This window comes from Carassius carassius, chromosome 9 (assembly GCF_963082965.1).
Source record: "Carassius carassius chromosome 9, fCarCar2.1, whole genome shotgun sequence".
NCBI lineage: Eukaryota > Metazoa > Chordata > Actinopteri > Cypriniformes > Cyprinidae > Carassius > Carassius carassius.
In genome coordinates this window covers 26344103-26352358 of record NC_081763.1, presented here as the reverse complement: position 1 = coordinate 26352358, position 8256 = coordinate 26344103, and the positions used below count along the sequence as shown (strand labels likewise).

Below are 8256 nucleotides of genomic sequence, written 5' to 3'. Positions count from 1 at the left end.
TGGATTCGTAGCACTGATCTATAATATAGCCATATATAGATCAGTGATTCGTAGGCATTTTCCCTCCTTCATTTAAAAATAAATAAAATAAACAAATATAAGAAAATTATTTAATAATAAAGAAATAAATATATACCATTCAATATTTTTGTTCAAATAATGAATGTTTAAATCAACTGACTAAAATCGCCCTAAGCTTAATTGTTGTCTGATGAAGTTTGAGAGGTGGAGCTGTGACATGTTGGGTGTGGCAGCTCCTCGCGTTATAAAAAGACCCCTTATCCTACACCTAAAACTCTGCTCTTGTAATAACAAGGTGGAAAGGAACAGAAAATGAGTTTGACAGCTAAGGATAAAGCCTTAGTCAAGGCCCTCTGGTGTAAAATCGCTAATAAGTCTGATGCCAAAGGCCAAGAAGGTCTGGGAAGGTAAGAGCTCTTTAAATTTGACTTACGTGAATTAATTTTTTTGACTTCAAATACCACTAACCAAAACTATATAAATAATACAAGCGTATTCTTCTGTTTCCCACAGAACACTTGCTGTCTACTCTCAGACTAATATATATTCTTCAGTGGTCTGACTCTCAGCTGGTCTCAGCTCCCCCCAGGTGAAGAAACAAATGTGATGAGAGCCATCCCTGATGCTGTGGGCAAAATGGATGATCTTATTGGTGGACTGAGCTCCTTGAGTGATCTCCATGACACTGGTTCGCCTAGACCCTGAAAACTTTAAGGTGAGAGTCTTGCTAATGTGCTGTTTATGCAGTTTTAATCCTTTTACCTGAGTAGATCTTCATTTAAGGTGTTAAGCTATAGGCTACACCCAAATCAGGGTATGGAGAACTTTAAATCGAAATCAGACATACAAGATGTGAAATAAAATGTAAATTGTTATTTTTTTTTACAGTTTCAGCTGTTCATTTACTAGTTTATTTTTCTAGAGTTTGTCCCATAACATCCTCGTGACTCTTGCAGTTAATTGACTTCACCGCAGAAGTGCATGTGGCCGTGGACAAGTTCCTTGCGGCTCTGTCTGCAGCCGTCGCTGATAAATACAGACAAGCTCACCATTCTGAGGCTTCTCGTTTATCTGCAAACAGAGGCACTTCAAGTAATAAAGCTAAAATATCAGATGCAATTAATAAAATCTATAACAATCAAAAAGTCTGTTCCTCATGTTTTCTGGTCGATATGAACCAAATCAGTTGCAGGGACAAACCTTTTAGCCAAATCTTTTACATTCTATTAATTTTCTTTTTATTATGGCTTCTCGGAGGTAATCTGCCTATTCTCTTATTTAATCTTATAGAACCTTGAAAACAGTATCCATGTGTTCTACTGGAGACAAAAATAATGTGATCAACGATCAACAGAAATATCCATTCTTGAGATCAGCAGTGGTTAAATCGATGTCAATAATCGATCATCAATGTCATTTAATCTCTATTAAATACCATTGTTTAGTTCCAACTCAAATTTCTACTTAAAACTACAAAACTCAGTTGCTCAATGCTCACATCATGCTGATGATGGCCAGTGATAGGCTCATTATGAGTGATACAGAATTCAAGTTTTGACTTCTAGCCCCTTTTTGTGTTGTCATATTTAATGCTTCTGTTTGCAAAAATATTAAATGTCTTTGAATTGTAATTTAGACATTTGTGTGATGTAACTGCTTAAATTAGATTAATTAATGAGCAAACCATGTAATTATTTAGATATATAAATTAAGTGACAGCTGTTATTATTTCTCAATAAATAATTATACTCATCTTGTAAAACATCACTAATATGTATATATATATATATATATATATATATATATATATATATATATATATATATATATATATATATATATATATATATGTGTGTGTGTGTGTGTGTGTTATATAAGAGTTCATTTGCAAAAACCGATAAAAAAGAGCTGATTGCTGTGCATTATTCTCTGTTACTAAATGTAAAAAGGAAAGGAGTTTAATCAGATTAAAAGAGTTGCTCAAACTTAGGCTATATGTGACCAATAAATAAATAAATAAATAGCAAGAGAAAATAACGTTTTTCATATTGAGAAACAGTAACCATTGTAAAGTTAAATTTGTGTTTAATTTTAAGAATGAAATAATTTACCTGTTGAGAGTGTGTTGAGGAGTAGTTGGATGACTGAGCTCCACAGAATCAGTAGCTCTGGGCTGAGTCTCCCAAAACCTTCTTAACTCTACGTTGTTTTTAAGTAATGCCTTACTTAAATGAACGTATATAGATCAGTGGTTGTACCTGATTTTGTAAAAGATCCACACACGTTCGTTGCGTTCTAACAGGAAATAGTTCTGTCTTTATTTAAAATCAACACTTTTATAAATAAAAAACACCGCTTTCTCACATAAAGCAGAATGAATAATCTAACCTCGAGTCGAACCTCGACTCATTGATATTAACAAATTCAGCACCACTGCCATGGACTTCACCTGGTAACATCACACATAAGAGGGTATATCTTAAGCACCCTCCTAAAGGAGTATAGTTCGGGAAACACAGGTATACTCTATTTAATTAATACATAGCTTGTCTTCCTAACGTGATAAGAGACAAAATTATGCGAAAACATAGCTCAGGTCGATTTTTGAAGTGTGGATCCGTGCACACTATAATGGCTAATATTGCCCACAATCCATTGCACTTTGACAAACAATTAGGTTGAGAACTACAAACACGAAGAAGAACCATTAAAAAACTACAAACATGGTGGATGTGCGCGACCTACGGCTAAAGCAGAGCGGTTTAGATAAATGGGTTTGAGTTAAAATTAAATTGGTAAAAAATAAATATATATTTATTTTATGTTATCTGTGTTACATTTCGTCTCCAACAGCAATGTAAACTTTTATAAACATTCGTTTGTTCGTTAACTTTTAAATGCGTCATTATGCAGAAAATATGAGCAGAGTTCTCTGCATGAAGAACCACAGCTCGCAGATCAACGTGCTACTTTTCTCTCCGATATGTTAATAAAGTTAAATGAAATTAAATGTGGAGGATGCTAACTGTTGACAATATTATTGACAAGCCAGTTTACATTGTGACAGGGTGCATGTTACTATGCGACAGAGCATCTGTTAAAGGGATAGTTCACCCAAAAATAAAATTAAAGGTGCAGTGTGTAAAGCTTAGCGGCATCTAGCGGTGAGGTTGCGAATTGCAACCAATGGCTTAGTCCACGGCTCACCCCTCCCTTTAGAGAAGCTATGGTGGCCGACACAGGTAAAGATGTCATGGCTTAAGACAGCATAGAGCAATGAGATTTCTTTACAAAGGTAATTCAAGGAATTATAATTGCTTAAATATTAAATAAATCGATAGTATTGTGAATGCTAATGTACTTGTTCATCATTGTGTCCTTGTTTTAATCGGAAGAACAACAAAGTGATGAAACGCACTCTGTAGAGCAGTTTGTCCATTTAGGACTACTGTAGAAACATGGTGGCGAATTCAATACAATTGGACCCACGGTGTATGTAGATAGAACTCAATCTAAGGTAATAAAATACATTTCTGTAAATAAATTATTGTAAATATTACACTTTGCACCTTTAAACCCTGCAGCTCATGGCGATACATTGATGTGTAAATACACAAAACGATCGATCTGTGCAAGAAATCCATGTCAGAACCGTTAGAACTCTCCGGAGCACATCTTCTTGTGCTCAGGAGCAGGTGTGAGGTGTCTTCTTCTTCTTGCTTTATGGCTGATTGCAGACTTATAAGCATTACTGCCAACTCTTTCTCAAATGGATCATTGACACTATCTACAATCTCAATTATGAGTGTCAATGGTCCACTTGAGAGGTGGTGGTAGTTAACACTCACTTCTCTTTAGATAAAATCTCTGTCATAGATGTAATCACTGAGACAAAGGACAGAAGCTCCACTTGGACTGTCTCAACACATGTGAGATATAGACACACCAAATCACCAAGTTTTTATTTACAGAGAACAAAGAAATAACAAAAAGGGTATTAACTTCAGAAGGGGGCAAGGCCAAAATAACAAACATAACAAAAGTAACTTCTGTTGTTATTATATTGTTTTTTTTATTCACTGTTTTATAGAAGAGTGCAATTGAATATGTAGCTAATATTAAGTGGATTTTCATGAAAAATAAATCAGAACTGAAAAAAAACACTGGTTTAAAAAAAAAATGTCCAAACAGCCTTGCTATAAGAGCATTTATTGTTTTATCTTGCATCATTTACATCTATTCTTGCATTTGATGTTGATTTGAGTTGTTACTTATTATTGCCATCATACCAACTGAGAATTTATTGCAATTATTTTAAATCCATTTGAAGTATCTATCTGACTATATGACATAACATTTATGTTTTATATAAAATCTTTAGGTGTCAGGGATCTGAGAAGGAGGACCCAATTGCAGTGAGAAATAACAAGGTTTTATTTACAAGACAGACTGATACAAGAGGTAGTGAAGTGCACAACAGATACCACAACAGGAACACAATGAACAGAACAGCTAGGGAAGGCCACTGGGAATGCTTCATGAAACAACTGGCAGAATACTTGGGCAACAGAGGGGGCAGCAAGACCAGGCTGATAGAGAAGGCCACACAAGGCACCATAGTGCAGAGCTCAGAAACTTGTTGGCCACTGACTCTGGAGATAGACCAGATGCCAGGCTGATAGAACTAGGGCAGGACACATGGGGATAGGTCAGGAACTCGAACACAAGACTAGACAGGACAAAGCTCAACAAAAACACAAGTTAAATCCAAGACAAAGAATATAAACCAATGAACTAATAAAAGTAAAGTAACAAAATAAGAAATTGCCAAGTTAACCAACTTAAGAGAATAATCAAACAAAACCAAGAATCAAGACTAGAAAACTAAATAAATATTACAAATGAAAGCAAAGGGCAAGAACAAACAAATTTCTAAAACAAGGAGCAAGACAAGAACATAAAATCACAAGGGCTAGACAAAACAAGGGCACAAGACCAACCAGACAGGGAGACACAGACACGTATTCAGCCACATCCACAGACAGAGGGGGTGAGAATGACAACGGACCAGCAAACACAAAAAGGTAAGGTGCACTATAAATAGGGAGGAAAATACATGAGGGACAGGTGAGCACAATAAGACCAACTAGGGTAACAAGAGGGTGTGGTAAAGAGGAGACAAGGAGGGGCTAAAGGAGCACATGGCCGAGAAAATAACAAGGCCATGTGCTGACACTAGACACAAGAAATAAACATAAAACAAGGTGCAAACCCCTGACATTAGGGAAAAAGGATATGATGTTTTTAAATAAATTACTTGCAATCCTCGCAAAGTTTATGTATAAATCATCCAAGCACCAAAATCCTGGCCATTTCTATAGTCTAAATTTCATTAACATTGCTAAATATTATTTAAAAAAATAATAGTGGGCCATGGTTCTCAACCAGTAAAGGGTGGCAAGTCCCTTTCATGTTGGTGGAAAGCTCCTGCCTCAAGTGGAGGAGTATCTTGGGGTCTTGTTCACGAGTGAGGGAAGGATGGAGCGAGAGATTGACAGGCGGATAGGTGCAGCTTCTGCAGTGATGCGGTCGATGTACCTGTCTGTCGTGGTGAAGAAGGAGCTGAGCAACGTTTCTACTCTCACCTGTGAGACCGAAAGGACAAGATCCTGGATACAGGCGGCCAAAATGAGCTTTCTCCGCAGGGTGGCTGGGCACTCCCTTAGAGATAGGGCGAGGAGCTCTGCCACTCGGGAGGAGCTCAGAGTAGAGCTGCTGCTCCTCCACATCGAGAGGAGCCAGCTGAGGTGGCTCGGGCATCTGTTCTGGAAGCCTCATGGACGCCTTCCTGGGAAGGTGTTCCGGGTACATCCCACCGGGAGGAGGCCCCGGGGAAGACCGAGGACACGCTGGAGGGACTATGTCTCTCGGCTGGCCTGGGAATGCCTCGGTATCCCCCGGAGGAGGAAGTGTCTAGGGAGAGGGAAGTTTAGGCGTCTGTGCTTAGACTGCTGCCCCCGCGACCCGGCCCCGGATAAGCGGAAGAAGATGGATGGATGGTTGGATGGATGGAAAGATAATAAAGATCCATCTTTGATCGTCAAAAGAATTCCACGTTCAGTTCACTCAGCTAATTATATTTCACATATTATTTTCAGTTCAGTTGTGGAGGTATGATTGGTTGAAGCTTTATTTATATAGTACCTATTGAAACAGTGTTTACAAAGTATAGCCTATTTTACAGAGAGATGCATATCTGTATTTGCAGAAAATATGAAAATACAAACATAGAAGAGATATAGTTAAACTAAGTAGCTACAATAACCAGTGTGTGTTAAAACAAAAATACAACAATATAAAAATAATCTGCTAAATGCATAAATTTAAAAATAAAAAACAAGGCCCAGCAAAAATCTGTTGTGACACTACTTTTTAAAAGTGCATTATGATAACCTTTGACAACGTTTAATTAATAATTAATATCTTTAGCGCATGAGAACAGAGATATTTGAAAGTGCACAGGACACAATTTGAGTGAGAGGAGGGACACGTTTTAAGTGCACACACTCTCTCCGGGCGAGAGCAGGGCGTATCTGAGCGCGAGCGTCCAGTTTTGAGCTATGGAAATCGCTCACGAGCGAGAGATTCGCGCTACAATGATATACTCTCGACATTTGTCATTAAAATAACGCCATGATAATAAAGTCTTTCCAAGTCACAGGGCTCTTATTATTATAATTGCAGGTTCTGCCATGATAGCCAGTTTTATTAGTGCATAGGCCTAAACTGTGCTATAACTGCCGTCTTTCATTTAGCCCAAATATTCGCTGTATCGCTGCTATAGTTTGACCAAACTCCCCACCATAATCATTTCATATAAAACTCCTTTACTGTCTAAAGGTTTGTCAGCTGATGTAGGCCTTCTCTGGATAATAATAAAAAAGCTAACATCCATCAGTCGAATGGACAAGTTTTATTGTTGGAAAACACATCAGTTAATTGAACGCTGGGTGTATTACACCTTCAGTTTCAGGAAATCAGACCTTATTTTTATTTTTCTTGTGTAGCCTAGATTTTGACTGCAGTCGTAGATATGTGCCTTTTTATTTCGACAAAGCTGGGCAATACGAAGACTAAGCAAAATAACTATCACTGTATTAAAAATTAGATGCAATAAAACTAAAACACAAAGGATGCGGAGCAAATTAAAAGTAACTCGAGGTTCAGAGTTAAACTTATACCTTTTAGATCCTTTAAAAACGTTTAAGGTAAAATGGCTCAATAGAACTTAATATGGAACTTGGAATGATGTGTATATTATTTTATAATAGTCAAAAGGCACAAAAACAGCATATTGTTGGAGGATTGCAACTTATGTATATTATCAAAATAAATTAAGTTTTTTATATTTGCAATTAAATTTGCAAAACAAAGAAACTAAAAACAATGATATTTATAAAAATAGTGCCAGCTTATATTGAAGCTATACAGCTGCTGGAGGTTGTGATAAATTTTATTTCTTTTATCAATGAATTCAAGCGGTTAACACCCACAGTCTGCACATCTATCATAACTGTCTCTGAAAGGTTTTCATTTGAAAATAAGTTGCTGACTCATTAGGTCAAGTCGAAAACTTCCTAAAAGTTAAGAACCCAGCTAAAGTATATGTTGAAGATGAGGATTCTTTTCCTAAGTTGTCATAAAGAACATGTTTCTTTTTAAGAGTTTGATTTTGGTCATACTGCCGGTCTTGCGTTTCTCGATGACGATCTTAGCGCTCAAGAGCTTTTTCTACGAGTCGTAGACGTTCTTTACGATCGTTTGTTATTGATTCACGTGCGTTTTCTCAAAAATGCACTCAACACAATCGCACATAGTCCCGCTTTAAGTGCTATAGGAGTCGCTATCCGTTTGTCAAGTGCTGAAATCTCAATTTATAGAACGGCCTGTAATTGTAGTACACGCTAATATAATATAATATAATATAATATAATATAATATAATATAATATAATATAATATAATATAATATAATATAATATAATATAATATAATATAATATAATATAATATAATATAATATAATATAATATAATATAATATAATATAATATAATATAATATAATATATCTGTTATTTCCGGGGCCAATACATGGCTGGTTTTCGTGCACGTCAGGAAGTCATTGACAGATTATTTGAGTTGATCCTTTTTTTCCTGGTCTTTAAAGTGTATTTCC

General features: G+C 36.3%; 1 protein-coding gene and 1 pseudogene across 1 annotated transcript in view; one reads left to right on the top strand and one right to left on the bottom strand.

The window, feature by feature from the left end:
* Nucleotides 1-8256, bottom strand: part of LOC132149435 (hemoglobin subunit alpha-1-like) — an 86215-nt gene that overhangs the window by 52801 nt on the left and 25158 nt on the right. The gene's annotated exons all lie outside the window — the stretch shown is intronic.
* LOC132149446 (hemoglobin cathodic subunit alpha-like) lies at nt 200-1653 on the top strand (annotated as a pseudogene).